The sequence below is a fragment of the Aedes aegypti genome, chromosome 3 (genome assembly GCF_002204515.2).
Source record: "Aedes aegypti strain LVP_AGWG chromosome 3, AaegL5.0 Primary Assembly, whole genome shotgun sequence".
Taxonomy (NCBI): Eukaryota; Metazoa; Arthropoda; class Insecta; order Diptera; family Culicidae; genus Aedes; species Aedes aegypti.
Window position 1 is genome coordinate 222,762,015 of NC_035109.1, and position 17,022 is coordinate 222,779,036.

Consider the following 17,022-nt stretch of genomic DNA (forward strand, 5'->3'; position numbering starts at 1 on the left):
ATCAAAAGATGCGCTTCAATACACCAAGAAAATTCTTCGAACAAAATATATTGCTAAAATCAACGGGTTGGGCGCTATTCGAAAAGCGCATGAAATCGAGAAAATAAAAAACAGTGCATTGGCCCTTTCAACAAGTAGAACAAAATGAATGACGTTTAATTTCAGGCATTGTCAACAAATACGAAAAGTTACCAATACATAACATAGTTTTTGTACAGTATTGGGTTGCCGAAGAGAACATTTTAGTTGCCGACAATAGTAATTGCATTGCCGATAAAAGAACAAGTGCCTCGTGACTTTGGTGAGGAAAAATAGATGATTTAGAGAACAAAAAGTGTTTTGTGTATAGTAATTGATAAATGAAGAGTGCTCAAGTGTAGTTCAGGTGTCTCCTGTTGATTGTTGTGCTCAATTGGTGTGTATAATTGCCTTCTTAAAAGTTCAGCTGCTTAGGCTGCCGACGATACGTAAGTTCCCCTACTATGGAATGACAGAAGGATATGGTGGGCATTGGAAGTTTAGAATGAATTAAGGAGAAGAGTGGTTGACAAGTGAGTGGCTTAGAAATGGGAAAGGAGGTTCTTGGGGGTTAGCTACTGGATTCGAAGGATGATATAGTTTTTTTTTCAACTTCAACCGCCAAAGTATCCGGATCAGTTCAAAAAAGTAAAGAGTATTTATAAAAGTAATAAGATGTTTAATAGTTACAAGTTAATCCACTTTTAATAAGTGGTAGTGTTAGTGGACATTAACACCGGAGTCAGGTATGGAGCCGAACTTATGTAACCAAAATCCAACCCTCCCAATCGACAAGGCCCATCTGGCCGAACCACCCTTGATTCTAGTGTTGTTTTATATCATATTATACAATACTACAAGGGATATCAAAAATCTTTGTTTGCGAATGACACAGGCTTCTCTGTTGACGGACAAATCCTGCGTGATAACTATGGTAGATTTATACTTGCAAAAATGGAAGATTTTATCTTATGCTTCCAAAACTCAACTTATAATATTTCCACAAAATCATAAGCTCTTTATTTAAAACATTCACGTAGACATGTAATCACGATTACGGGGCCTCCCTTAGCCGAGTGAGTGGTTAGAGTCCACGGCTACAAAGCAAAGCCATGCTGAAGGTGTCTGGGTTCGATTCCCGGTCGGCCCAGGATCTTTTCGTAATGGAAATTTCCTCGACTTCCCTGGGCATAGAGTATCATCGTACCTGCCACACGATATACGAATGCGAAAATTGCAACAATTGCAAAGAAAGCCCCTAGTTAATAGCTGTGGAAGTGCTCATAAGAACACTAAGCTGAGAAGCAGGCTCTGTCTCAGTGAGGACGTAATGTCAAGAAGAAGAAGAAGAAGAAGATGTTATCACGATGAGAAGGGTATTAGAATTGCATGTTTAGGTGAAGTTATGTATAGTTTCTGGGATGTATGCTAGGCAATAATTGAACATTGATAAATCATATTAAGGACTTTGAAGTCAAATGTAACAAATATTTAAAAAGTCTGTATTCACTTATTAACAGAAAATCGATACATTATTCTTAAAATAAGCTTTTAATCATAAACCAAATTTACAGGTCAGCCATGTTGTCTACTATACCAATATGGACTAGTAATTGTGAGCTAGTATGAAAACTCTGCAGAGCATTCAAATTAAAATTTTGGAGATGATTCACAAGCGGCCTCCCTGGTGTACATCCACAGAATATCCAATATTGAAACATTGAAGGTAAAGTCTAAAAAAAATATCAATAATTTTAAGTTAGGTGCATTCTCATAGGATCGACTCTCGGTGAAAAATATTAACCTTGGTCCGGATTCTCAACCCCATCATCAGTGATGGATGGTAGATTCATGGTACGTTTGTTGCTTTGAAAACGTGCATGGGATCTGCATTTTTATTCGATTCTTGAACTGCAAGAAAATATTGTCCGTTTGGTTCATTGCCATTGCCGCCACGAACAAGGGACAGCGCCAAGGGTGTGATCCCGTTTCTTTATTTTCACATTCAGAATTGGGTCCGCGAGTAAACATCTGTGCACAGATGACGGCGACGTTTGAAGGAGGACATCGTTCTTGTTGTGCCGATTCCGAAATAAACAAATAATCCTCAGAGAAGCTTACAGATTGACTCCCACAATTTCGTGTAGAAAGGTTTGAAACTAAAAGCGTTCATGTTCGGAATTGATTTTTGATTTCAGTCCAGAAAGCGGATGATTTGCCAATACTCAAGAGTCAATGACACGTTGGTTTTAAGAGCATACAGTAACGGACGTTTATTATTTTTTTCCCAGAAAAAATGTAGGTATTAAAAATTAATACATTGCATATATATAGTATTTTGTATACTTGTAGAATAAGAGTCTTAACCATTTTTTCAGTTTTTTCTATTCTTCCAGTCTTTTTTTTCTATTTTTATTTGTTGAATAATCGTTTTTAACTTGACAAAGCTAAGAGAAAACCTGCAAATTGGGTCCTAAAATGTTTAATAAATTCTTCTTTTTATTCAATAATACAAAAGAGCATGTTCTTGTAACTACTTTAGCAATTTTTCCAGATCAAATAACGGCTATAACATGTTTAAAGTTTAATTTTAAAAATTGTTCCAAATATGAAGGGACACGGAAAACAAAATATACCCAAACATTTGAGTTTAAACCAAGGGGTGTGACAAAATCTCAAAAACAATAAAAAATGTTTTTTTTTACTTTAACCAACGAAAATCATGGGTCATGAATACGTGAAACAATTCCATTTTTTTTTTATTACTTATATTTTCAGAGAACAACAAAACCGGTTCTTCAATCTCCAATTTTGTCCATTACTGTATGTGTGTAAAGTAACAAATATGCGTTGGTGGAGGAGTGTTGAGCGATACGACTGAGAGTAAACACGATTGTACGTTGAGAATATAAATATTCTACACGGTAACGGATACATGTGAACTGCATCACGTCTTGCAAACGTCACCAGAAGAATTGAATTTCAAAAGTGGAGAATACAAATCTATAAATATGCGAGGAAAGTCTCAACTCGGTAGACGTTGTCCAAGATCAGTTATGTCGTCCGAGAAAATGAAACTTTCGCCGTTGTTCACTGAAAGATTATAGTACGATATACAGGTACATGAATTTTCAAAATTTGATAACGAAGAAGTAGAACTGATGGGCAAACAGATAAACATGATAATAAATCTTCGAGCTGTTCCACTTATGAATAAAACAAACCCGAATTTAGTACTATACCATTTAATTACACAAGAGCTAAACATTTTTCAATTCAGTTTCAATTGCAATGATGCCAAACAGTACTTAGGTGGTCGATTTCACGTGTTTACAAACCAATTATTAAAGTTACCCCAAAACCGAGATTCGAAATTATATTGTTAAACTTGTTGGGATTACAACATTGTTCAACCATGCCTTTTTTCAACAATTCGTTAATGATGCTTGCATAGAAGTAATAAAAAGGCTACATTTAAAACAAAATTACCCATATATTCTCGCAGATTCATGGAAATGAATGTTACCAACTTATGAGAGTGATAAACATAGAATCCGTGACAGTATTATAAATAAATAAACAGTCTTTTCGCAAAATCTTGGACAGGATTTAATTTCAGTTCTGGACACGATTTGATTGAAAAGAATTTTCAAACATATCAAGGTAGGATTTCGAAATAAGTGTTAGGCAAAATTCTGAAGAAACGCTATGGAAAATTCTGGAAAAATCCTGGAAAGAATTCTTACTTAATTGTTATCAAGATTTTCGCATGTTCCTCATTCCGGGATGTAAGCTTTGCAAAATCTTATGCAGCATTTCGAATCAGGGTTCTGGTTGAATTTTAAGGCATGATTTATACGTTAGTTAACAATGCTACGATGGAGAAAAGATCCTTCTCTATCTCCAGTTGTGATAATTTCTCGTATAACTTGTGATCTCGCCCTAAAAGCCATTGGTAATCGAGTGTGCAGCTTCTTGTTTCAAAGCAAATGAATGGATCAAAATGAAAACTATCATCACTGGGAGATAGAGAATGATCGAATAAAAAGATAGAGGATCATCGAAGCATTGTTTAATAACGTGTAAATCCATTCGTTTGCTCTGTAACACAAAGCTACACACTTGGTAATGGCTTTAAGAGCGAGATTATAAGTTATGCGAGAAGTAGTCACAAGTAATTTTATTTCCATCTGCTATTGAAATAAGTTTTGATAAGCTTGGTGTGGGAGTAAGCGGTGAGTAAAAAAAAGCTACAAAGCAAAACAAGGGTCAAAAGTAATAGTTGTCAGAATAAAACTATTGAATAAAAAACTGAATTGATGACAGCATTATAAACACGCATAGCCTTCACTCCGGAAACACTGACGATGAAAAGGACGCATTTTACGCGCAGCTCGAACGCGAGTACGACCGCTGCCCAAGCTACGACGTCAAGATCATCATAGGAGATCTTAACGCTCATGTAAGCCAGGAGGAGGAGTGCAGACCGATGATTGGAAAGTTCAGCGCCCACTAACGAACGACAACAATCTACGACTGATTGATTTCGCCGTTTCTAAGAACATGGCAATTCATAGCACTTTACTTTAAGCACAGCCTCCCGTATCGGTACACCGCATACGCGCATCATCTCGAGGTAACGTTGCGAACTTCTGGAGTCCGACATGTAACGATTGGTTCGACAAAGAATGCAGGCAGGTTTTGGAGGAGAAGGATGTAGCGCGGGCTGCAGCAAATCCACCTATTCAGGGACATGAAGCTTCGCCTAGAAGAAGCGGAATGTGAAGAAATGGAGCAGTTGCATTGTTCAAAAGAAACGCGAATGTTCTACGAGAAGCTTAACGCATCCCGAAAAGCGAGCCGAAATATGTAGGGATAAAGATGGAAGCATCTTGACGGACGGACGTGAAGTGATTGAAAGGTGGAAACACACTACGACGAACACCTGAATGGCACGGATAACACAGCCGCAGAGGGCCACGACAGCGGAGGGAATGACTACGTCAGCACAGCGGATGAAGGAAACCAACCTGCCCCCACTTTGAGGGAAGTTAAGAATGCCATCAACCAGCGCAAGAACAACAAGGCAGCAGGTAAGGATGGTATTGGAGCTGATCTCATCAGAATGGGCCCGGAGAGCTTGGCCACCTGTCTGAATCGGCGAAACGGAACAGCTGCCGGAGGAGTGAAAGCAAGCGCCCATCTACAAGAAGGGCGACAAACTGGAATGTGAGAACTATCGTGCGATCACTATCCTGAATGCCGCCTACAAAGTGCTATCCTAGAATATCTTCCGTCGTCTATCACTAGTAGCAAATTTTGTTTCTGGGAAGTTATCAAGCTGGTTTCATCAACGACGACGGACCAAATCATCACTGTACGGCAAATCCTCCAGAACTTTCGGGCCTGCTGTTCAACTTCGCGCGGTTCTCCGACATTACCCGGAAAACCATTACCCGGAATGCAATTCACCGGAAGACCATTTACCGGAATGAACCATTTACCGGAAAACCATTACCCGGAAGGACCATTTACCGGAAAATTATTTCTCTATTTCTCGCCTTTTTCAATAACGTCCTTTTAACCGTTTTACGGTACTTCAGGTCAGTATTTTGACTTGAAATATTTTAAATGATCACCAACGATAATGAACAGGGGATGTTCTTCCTTCAAAAAACATAAGCATTGAAGAGGAGTCTAAGATACTTCGTACTTGATCATGTCAATATGCACCATCTTCATATATTTGCATTTCATAGATGATTCACCCTTCTTTTAAAAATAAGCTGTTCTTTCAGCTTACCTTTCAGCTTGTCTTGGCTGAACTGGCTAAATTTGGCTACAACTATGTAATTTTACTTTCGACATTCGACCGTCTATAAAGTTCTCCAAGTGTCCTAATGTTAATAAATAAGCAATGGTTAGAATTTTTAACACGATTGGTTGTGCTACTTTTCGTCGAGTGTCAATTCACCGAATGTTGTTTCTGTAAACGTCAATCAACCAAATGCAAATCCTTCGTATATCCCTTCTTCTAGAATAACCCATTTTGGGTCATCTGATATTCACCCTTCTTTATTTGGTTGGCGGTTCTTTCGAGTTCCACCGATCTCGGCATTTTTGGCAAAATATGTTTAGTCGAAAATGACCAAATACCTTCTTCTTATGATTGCTTACTATTCTTTCTAGTTTATTATACTGGATTCGGGGTACAGACATTCAGAGTTATGACATTCGTAGAAAAATAGCACAATCAAGGAAATTCAAAGGAAAAGTAGATCTATTAAGGTTCAATATCTCGGAATCCAGAGATGGACGTCACAATGGCGTAAAGTGTCCCTACTCTCGATCACCGAGACACTCTTAGTTTCGTCTTGATTTTTTAGATTTCCTCAAACCTAAAGACTCCCCTAAATCAAGGCGTGTTTTTTACGGCGACAGCGACATGCGCTGCATGCACAGTTTGATGAGCGTGTCTAACTCACAACGACGCAATTTCGCAGCGATTTTCGTCATGTCAGTCTAGATGGGTTCCATATAAGAAGGGGATAAGAAAATTATCATAAATCCAAACATTTTCAAATGCTGGGATATTCCATTTACTCCAAAGCACCCTACCTATCAATAAAGGCGATTTTTTCGATTTATATTGACCTCGGTAATATTTGACATCATATATATATATATATATATATATATATATATATATATATATATATATATATATATATATATATATATATATATATATATATATATATATATATATATATATATATATATATATATATATAACACAAAAAATTCTTTTCATTATTTTTATTCTTGCCTGTAATGTTTAGTTTTATAGCCCAAATTTGAAGACATAGTTTTTCGATCTATAGGGAGCCGGATCCTATTCTTGACATTTTTGATTCACTTCGGCAGTGGGGTTTTTCGAAAGCTACTTAATTCATATTTGGCCACAATGTGCGTCGTACTGTAGTGCTTCTTTTTGCAAAATTTCAGATAATTCTATCGAGAAAAACCTCCTTCCCATGTCAAAGTGAATCATGGAAGTGCCCAAGTAGCTCTGCACCATATCAGGCGATTCTTTTCTAATTTAATCGCAAATAAATGACATGTGAAATTAAATTTTGGTATCGTAATGTTCGTTGCGGCAAAGTGAGGCTATTCAGAAAGATCAAGCTGAGGTTGGTAGTATTGAATACCGCCGGTTCAAAATTATTTCTGGTTGGCAAACTTGACGACGTTTCAGAGCTGAAGTACTTACATACTTGTCAAACTATGAACGAATGTAAAAGTGATCGATTGTCATAGGCTCTCAGTTATAAACTGTAGAAATGCTACTAGAATAGCTTTGTCCTAGTTGAGTCGTAACGCCGGCATAAAGAAAAACATATTTGATCCATAGCTGTTTGAAGATCACTTTTGAAAAAGTGTTTATGGAAACCGAGGCAAGAATGTCCATGGTTAGCGACATAATTTGTGCTCAGCATCAATGAAAGAGAATAAATATTGTACACAAATGTACTGAAAAAGGTCGTCGAAAATGGAAAATTTGGCTTTCCGGGTAATGGTGCATTCCGGTATATGGTACATTCCGGTAAATGGTTTTTCCGGGTAATGGTACATTCCGGTAAGTGGTATTCCGGTAAATTGCATTCCGGGCAATGGTATTCCGGGTAATGGTATAGAAACCTTCGCGCTAGAAGGTTTAATAACCGAGGTGCGATTTTAACAAGATCTAGCCAATTTGTTTGCTTCGCGGATAATATGAATTTCTTTCGAGGTAGTTGACGAGTTCGCCTATCTCAAATCCTTGTTAACGGCTGATAACAACGTCAGTCGTTGGGCAGGACAAGTTGCAAGACTACCGGACAAAACCCTGCAAAGATGATGTTCGCATCGAATCCGAATGGTACAAGAAGGCGTGGAACACAGCAAACGAACTGGCTTGATCAGGTGCAACAAGATCTGGAGAGTGTTGGAGGGACATAGCCATATACCGAGTAATTTGGCGTAACATCGTTAACGAGGTTTTATGAAACTAATGGATGTAACACCAAGTAAAACAATAAATAAGGCTGCCAAGCCAACACATCTGCCATGTTTTTAACATTCGTTTTAATAGGGATTGGACATTTTGCATAAAGAAATTTTACATAAGGACGTTTTTCATAATTTTAGGCATGGGTGTTTCGCATAAAGGACATTTTACTAAATGAGAATTATATGCCTTCTTTAAAATGCTAACTATTTTTCTATAAAACGGCTCTAGTACGGAGAAGTTTGAAACTAATCTATTCAATCAAAATCTAAGAAGGATACACTACGACGGGCATATAGAAATGTCAAAATTATATCTCAAATCGAACCGATTTTGATCTCGTATTGAGAATATTGAAAAGATGTTCGCAAATTTGATAAATCTCACCGCGACAGCTTGACGTCTGAAATTATGTACACTCCCGTGCATAAGTTTGGGTTCACCCCAAAGTAAAGAAACTTTAGGAAGAACTTCAAAAGCAAAGTTGGAAAAACTGTTGGTAAACTCTCAAGAATTCGTAGAATGAATACTTGCTTAGTGATCTTGAAGACATTTTTGGTGAGAAACCTAGAATTTTGGGTACCATATTTTGAAGAAATCCTCAGTTATTATAAAGTAATTATTAATGAACAGTAGATTGGAGTACCTTTTTCCTTTTAATTCCGCCCTTAATGCTTATCTTTGTCAGATACACGTATTCCGACTACCACTTACAGTCTTCTTCACTGTCAGTTACTCGTATTAATGAGGGATACGAGTAACTGACACAGAAGAAGACTGCAAGTGGTAGCCGAAATACGCGTATCTGTCAAAGATAAGCATTTAGGGTGGAATTAAAAGGTACTAGATTCTCCAATCTACTTTTAAGTTTCTCTATTGAGATTCTGCTCAGAGGATTCGAATACATTAAAAATAGTTATTAATGAACACTTCATACTAACAATTGCAATTTATATGTAATTAGTACGTACGAGACCTTTCAGGAGAAATGATTTAAAGAATCTCTAATGCATTTTCTGGCAGAATTCTTCAAGAGATTTTTTAAGCAATTCGATAGAGATTGTTCGAGAAATATTCTGCTGAGATCAAAAAATCTGGGAATGATTTTCCTTGGGATTCCCAGGACAAACTCAGTGAACACTGGTAAGGAATTTCTTGGAGAAAGTACTGAAAAGTACGAAAATATTTCATGGAGAAATTTCCGTAGGAATTATCAGAGGAATCTCATCAAAGCACATGGTTGAATACCTGAAAAGTTCGTGGAAGAATCACAAAGGACATACCTGTAGGCGAATTCCGGCGCGCTTTTTCTTCGAAGAAAAGAAAATTTTCTTGCTGGTGCGTAATGGAAGAAAATTTCTTCTCTTCGAAGAAATTGTTCGCCGGAATTCACCTACTGGTGAGTTTTTTTTTTGCTAGAATTCTTGAAGGATTTTTGACTGGATTACAAAACAAATGAAGCTTTTTCGTAGCGAAAATTGCTGATACAAATATAATAATAAGAAATAAAAAAATTCAATGCAAATCTGTTAAAACTATGAAATTTGTGAAAATCGTGATTATTGTGACCGACATTACATCTGTAAAACAAATATTTGCTTGCCCCCCCCTAGGTCTCCTCCAAAAAAAATCTTAGCTACGCCAATAGTGTTTTCAAACTACATAGCAAGCTTTTGAGCTTTTTAGCAATTAGTTGGTAAAAATTTGTTTTCCTCCTCCTTTCAATGCCAATTGGACAATGGAATTGGCTTCGAACGCTAGTTTTTTTTTCAAATTTTAGATTATTTCCAAAAGTGTTTAGAGGGTCTAATAGAGAAATTTGATTCTCAAAAGTTTAGATTGAGGAAAACTATTTGAATTTGTTTTTGCATATCCTGCCACATAATTTTCATGGCAGGATCGCGAGTAAGCTGAAATTGCCTTCTCCCAACGTTTTTAAGTCGGATTAAGAGTTGAAGATCATCGTCTATAATTACGGATTCGAGTTTTACTTCACATTTAGATATAGCAATTCCCCTTGCTTCAACAATGGAATTTGTTAATGTTTCGAGAGCATGGTCGATATCAAGTTTTGTTTGCAAAGTAATGTTAACATAAAGATTAGTATCAATGTTTGTGTCATATGCATTTCAAGTGGGCTCGCAAATAACTAAAAGTTTAACTGATAGGATTGAGAATCGCTTCATGGGATATTTGAAATGTTACAAGGCACTTGATCAGAATCAAAATCAGCGTGAGTAATCATTTGGCTTCAAAAGTGACTAGAGTCGATTAGGACCAAATAAATCGTAGAAGTGTTTCTAGTAGAGGAAAAAAAAGTAGGGCTGTCAGGGTATTGAATTAAGATGTATCCTGAAGAGCAGTCACCAAATAAAATTATCCCATTGGAATTGCTTTGTTTATTGCTCCATGAGCGATGTTTTGCATTAAAGTTATAAAGTATCCTAATAAACAACATATTCACGTTTTATATTGTTTGCTACTAGGTATGTTACATTTTTCGTATCCTTTTTTCAATAATTGCAGTATTCGGAATGTATTTTGTATTATTTTATCAATTTATCATTCTTCTTCTACTTCTTGGCATTTGCGTCCTCACTGAGAAAGAGCCTGCTTCTCAGCTTAGTGTTCTTATGAGCACTTCCACAGTTATGAACTGAGAGCATTCTTTGCCAAAGTTGCCATTTTTGCATTCGTATATCGTGTGGCATGATACATGATGATACTCTATGCCTAGGGAAGTAAAGGAAATTTTCTTTACGAAAAGATCCTGGACCGACCGGGAATTGAACCCAGACACCTTCAGCATGGCTTTGCTCGGATAAGGAAGGCCCCAATTTATCATTAAATTCTACTAAATCTGTGTCGATTTTTTTCTTTATAAGGTAACTATTGGAATTGTTCAGAGTCATAAAGAAAATTATTGTTATATAAAATTAATCAATAATAACTTACCCATTGTAAAACGCCCATATGCGAGATCTGTAATTTAAAAAAAAATCATTCTTATAAATGCTTTCAAATATTTTAACATGAGAATGAGTAATTAATTACTCTAACTAAGATTAGTATTGCTGGAAAAAGAAAGAAGAAACATTTTAATGAATTTTTTGAACCAAATAAATCTTTTTGAAAATTCCAAGCAGTCATGTGCTGAAACGCGGTTCTACATAAATCTGAGTTGTTTCAACCGTGTAATACCCTGCTCTGCCTTTATGATGATTTTATGTATTTTTCACAACTTGGAAATCAGAACGAATTTTTATGGCTTATAGGAAACAAGTTTTCAATGACTTCTAAAACAATTTTGTATTAAAAAATGAATTGTTTGATAACCTACAAATGCCTGATAAGATTTATTGAGCAATACAAAAAATCTATATTTTGTATTGTTCCATAATCAACCACTCATGTTAAAAGAGTCTGATGGTATTGAATTCATTTGAAATCTGTTTTTCATTAGATACACCAAAGTGTTAACCTTTTAAACATTTTGTTTTGTGAAAAATCTGTTTGCGTTTAATATTTATGTTTTCCTTGCTACAGTCATACTTAATTTTGCATAAATTTAATGACACCATCTTATTTTTCATTAATCATTTTCACCAGCATTTCGAATTAATTTAACTTCGTCATTTGAACTCTTGTAGCGAAAAAATTGACAATAAAAAGCATTTGAGTAATGTGCACGCAATGCGCATTGCATTTGTTTAATTACTTTTTAACTGGAAACGCGGAAAACGTTTCGAATTATTATTATATGTTTTTGCGTATGATGCTGCCGGAAAAAGGGATACTGCTTATCACAGTGAGTTCATATGGTTGGCGTTTGGAGAGGAAGGGTCATTTTGGCTACCACCGTATCTACTCTGCCTACAGTGCACACATGATTTTTCTCCGCTCTGTGCATCTGTTCAGCTTCCCACCCTGTCTATCGGTTCGCCTGATGTACATAATGTAGATATATACACAAATAAATACACGTTGGATGGAAAAGGGTGAACTGGACCAGAGTAAATGGACATGATGTCGCGAAATTCGCCGCGTTCATCCTATAGTAGCGGGTAGCGTGTGTGTGCGTTAGGGTGCGGCTTATTTCTCAAAAACATTCTCAAAACCAAAAGTTTGTGTGCTCTCCTCAATCAAATTCAAATCAAATCGCACTCGCGATCTTGCCATGAACATTATATGGCAGGATCTGAAAAAAAAAACAAGTTAGAATACGTTTTTCTCAATTAATAAAAAATAATTACCAACTAATTGCGAAAAAGCTCAAAAACTTGCTAAGCAGTTTGAAAGCGCGCATATTTTTAATTTAGAACTTACTAGTCCAATTGAAAATCAAGTTACTCAGGATTTTGAAAGTATTCTTAATCAAGAGAACGTTTTCAAAAATCCCTGGAAGACTGATTTGGAAAAAGTGAGAACAAGCATTAAAAAATAAAAAAATATCTTTTTGCTTTAATCTTAATATTCTTGGCTCAAACTTCGAGCTTTCTTTTTTATCTGTGATTAGAATTCAGAAGATCGCACAGTTTTCAGTTTTAAGTCACACCCTAGTGTGCATCTGCATTTATGAGCACTTTCCGTGTGATCGTAACAGGGGGAGGTGGACACCATCCCCGTATCGTTTTATTTGGGAATTCGCGTTAAAATATAATTAGGGTAATTTGCCCATTATTGCGGTATTCCCTATTATTGCGGTATAAGAGTTAAACCCTCATTATCAATCGAAAACTCTATTTCCTATGGATATTATCGATGATGATGAAAGCCTATAGTATTCCCAAGCTGTACCAGATAAAAGCTTTGAAAATTAAACGATTTTGATCGTTGGAAGAACAGTTTTAAATGATGCATCAAGAAAAGCCTATATTTTTAACCAGTCTCTCTATCTACGGGCGGGTTTTCATAAGCTTAAAATTTTAAGTGTAGAACCAAAACAATTGTATGTAGCGGGTATATCAGTTCAGTATGGATGTAGTTACATGATAGATATTGAATTTTGAATAAAAGTTTTATATTTTTGAGAAAAAGCATATACCGCAATAATAGGACAATGAAAATAGCTTTATGCCTATTATTGCGGTATCTGTAAATCTCATTCAAAAAATCGTTATTTCAATAGTCATTTTAAATGTAATTGCTGGAAACATTAATTATATTATTAGGATACTAATAAGGGACATAATTTTGAGTTATTCATACATTTATTTAGTCAAACAAAAGGTTTATGTTCATTTTTACCCTATAGTTGCTCTTATTTACAAATATATTGTAAATAAAATCGATGTTTTACCGAAAAATCACGTAAACTGATTGAAATTCGTAACACATGCCAAATATGCGATGAAAAACTAAGATAAAAGATGATCGCAAGGAAGCAATCTTTAAAAATTGCATTGGATTGGTGAAAACTAGTGAAAAAATATTTTTAATTGTGGTTATACTTGAGTCAACAAATACATTTCTTATATAGCGACTAGTCTGGTCTCAGATGGAAGAACCTTGTCTATTTACATTAACATTGTCCAGCTACGACGGAAGAAGAGACGAAACCACCAGAAAATCATTCGATTCTGTTGATTTGTTTTCGGATCGTGACGTAAAGTAATGAATTAGTTTTCTTTATAGATATGTCCAAAGTCACACAAACTGACAGTACCGTGCAGTGTCATTAACCTGGAGGGAGCATAGTTTTAATGCCAGAACATTGTGTGACATTGCATTTATACTGAATGTAATAAAATCTATGATTTCTTGTATACCGCAATAATAGGACGGCACTACCGCAATAATAGGACGAAATACCGCAATAATAGGACAGCGGAAGAGCTTCAGATTTATGTTAAAAAAATGTATGTTTGATTCCAAAATTTACTTTTTTACTTTACTATACTCTCGATAAAGGATAGTTTTAACACTTTGCATTGTAAAATATTATAATATTTAGGTTTTGGACACTGAACTACGATTTAAATTTCAACACCGTGCTTAATTCCTCCATAATAGGACGGTTACCCTATGTTCGACGAGAATCATCAAAGAGGCTCCTGTTTTGCAAAAATTGAACGTGTGTACATGTTTCCGGCGGGTGGGTGGTTGAATGTCAAAAGAAAAAGTGGTGCTATCGAGAGAACCGGTCGTCGCTTTTAACGTTTTTTCTCGAGAGCAATGGGTGGATAATGTGAAAATGTTCTACCGGTCGTGTTTCACCGGTTGGATGCTGTATCGTTGAGAACGATTGTTTGGGATATTGATTTTGGTGGTGTGGAGAATATACTTCAATTTTCTCTCAGATAAATTGAATGATATTGACAAAATAAAACACTGCATGCATGTGAATATTTTCGAACAAATTTTGATATTAATTATTGTTTATCAGATAATTCCAGCATAATTCTAGAACCAGGTAAGAAATTTAACAAATAATTGGATCGTCTTATGATTATTTATAGTATTAAATGATAAGATCAATCGTTATAAATTTGTATTATACCTACTTAGAAAACTAAAAAAACTGTATGTAGCTTATTGTTACCGAATAAACGAATGGATTTTAACGTTATTCAATTATGCTACGGTGAAGAGAAGATCCTCCTCTATCTCCCAGTGATGATAGTTTTCATCCTGGTCCATTCATTTGCTTAAAAACAAGGAGCTACACACTAGATAATCAATGGCTTTTAGGGTGAGATCACAAGTTATGCGAGAAATAAATTCTCTGACAGTGAGATAAACGTAAATACGCCTTACAGAACTTGTTCTAGTGAAATTTGTACAAGATGTATGGTTATTCATATTGATCTAAATGATCGACTGTTGTTAGCCCCATTGATATGAGTAATTGAGCTTATGAATCAACTATGTAATGAATGCACTAATGAATTCAGTGCATAGCTCAAATTAACAGTAGACGGTTTTACTGTTTGTGTGAAGCGTATTGATTTTGGGTCTGTTTCGATTTCGGTTCGCCACATATAAATATTTTACCTTTTATTTGAGTGGTGTTTTCAGCAGAATTTTACGTTGTTATATTAAACAAAAATGGCACTCAGTGCCTACTTAAAATGAAAGCGGGCCATTTATCATCACAGCTAAAACATGTTGTTAATTTCTATTTATTTCCATGCACATATTTGGAGCATCAAAATAAACTTAAATGTCAACGACAAATCGCTTATTTTTCAATCGAATACGCTTTAAATTTACACGATCATGTAACATTCAAGCATCTTTAGTTGAAAATAAAACGTGATGCTGTAACAATAGATGAATTTGATTTACTTTTACCATACTCTTCTGTTTACGCTACATTGAAATTTAAATATTTTTATCTGTGATCGTTTACCACGAGCTGACAGCGTGAGTACCGGGTCTCAAAGTATCAAATAAATTTAATAAACCAAAACAAATCTCGCATAACTTCTGATCTCGCCCTAAAAGCCATTGGTAACCATGTGTGTAGCTCGTTGTTTCTGAGCATTTGAATGGATTTTGGATGCTATTTAACAACGCTATGGGGATGAAAGCATCGTTATCTACCTGCCTGTGATGTTGGTTTGGATGCTAATTCTTTCTTTTGCTCAGAAACAACGAGCTACACACGTGGCTACCAATGGCTTTTAGGGCGTTATCTCAGAGTATGCGAGAAATCATCCTCTACACTATGGCATTCAACAAACAATAGTTAAATTCAGTTTTGTAACTACAGCGCCACTAGAGTTCTACTATAAATATTTTGGTTGTAGAAATCGGTACATAGATGAGTACAGTGATCTCGAAGACTTATTCAAACAGTTAACAAACTTACTTTATCAATCCTACGTGTTTCGCAGACGAAATTCTACACGTTCCGCTCTAAACCATCTCGATTTTTCACTTTTAGAACGTTTAATTTCCGGATTTACAAAACGACGAAAGTAAGATTCTCCACTTTCGCAATCTAACCGCTACTTTCGCCGCTCCGTTGTATGGGAGACAAAGTGACTTAACCACGAATCAAAACAAAACGCTACTTGAGTCGATTTTACACTGGTACAAAAACGTCGTAAGTAACTGATTGAAACGGCTTATCATTTTGTCATATAATTTTTGTTGGAAGTGATAGGAACTACCTTGAGTTCTAACGCGAGTTGATTGCATGCTAAATTTAAGCTGTGTACACGGTAAAAAATGTTAAAAGGGGTATTCATTTTAAAACAGTTTTAGAAGAAAGTTTGTGATTCTTCTTAATTAAATTTCTCAAAACCGTATGAATGTTACTTATGTCGATTTGAAAAAGTAATCGAGAAATACGTTTTCTGGATAAAATAAATTTTGAGTGTAATTTGATATATATTTTTTTACTCATAAATTTTATTTGATTTTCACAATCAATTTTATGTCGAAAAAGCTAAATGCCATCGCATTGAATTTTGACTTACAGGTCGATTGATCAAAAATATAAGTTTTTTTTCCAATGTTATCCAAATATTAAATTCACACCGAAAAAACTACATGTCATAGCTTTGAGTTTTTATTTACAGACGAACAAACTCGGGACACAGTTTTGAGTGTAGTCATTTTTTTCTACTTAAACATCACATCAAGTGAATGGTTTCTAGAAGTAAATTCATGCAGGAAAGACTACATGTCATAGTTTTTTTTTCAATTTCAATTTACAGACAAAAAGCTCAAGAAACACGTTTTCCGGGTAAAACAAGTTTTGAGTGTAATTGGAATTTTTTTCACTCAAGCGTTTTCATTTGACATTCACCACCAATTCAGTATCAAAAAACTAGATATATGTTATAGTATTGAATTTTGAATTACAGGCAAACTGGTCCAAAAATATATATTCAGTAAAATTTTGAGTGTAATCAAAAAAAAATATTTCTGCTCAAACATGTTCAGTTAACTTCAACAAGTAAATGCATACCGAATAAACTACATTCATAGCCTTGAGTTTTATT

The 17,022-nt window shown here is 35.4% G+C and overlaps 1 protein-coding gene across 2 annotated transcripts in view; it reads right to left on the bottom strand.

Annotated features, from left to right (window-relative positions):
- Nucleotides 1-17,022, bottom strand: part of LOC5570813 (zinc finger protein 629) — a 172,175-nt gene that overhangs the window by 73,455 nt on the left and 81,698 nt on the right. For both annotated transcript variants that reach the window (XM_021849850.1, XM_021849849.1), the window contains exon 2: nucleotides 11,024-11,050. The gene's annotated coding sequence lies outside the window, so the exon portion shown is untranslated. The remainder of the gene's footprint in view (nucleotides 1-11,023; nucleotides 11,051-17,022) is intronic.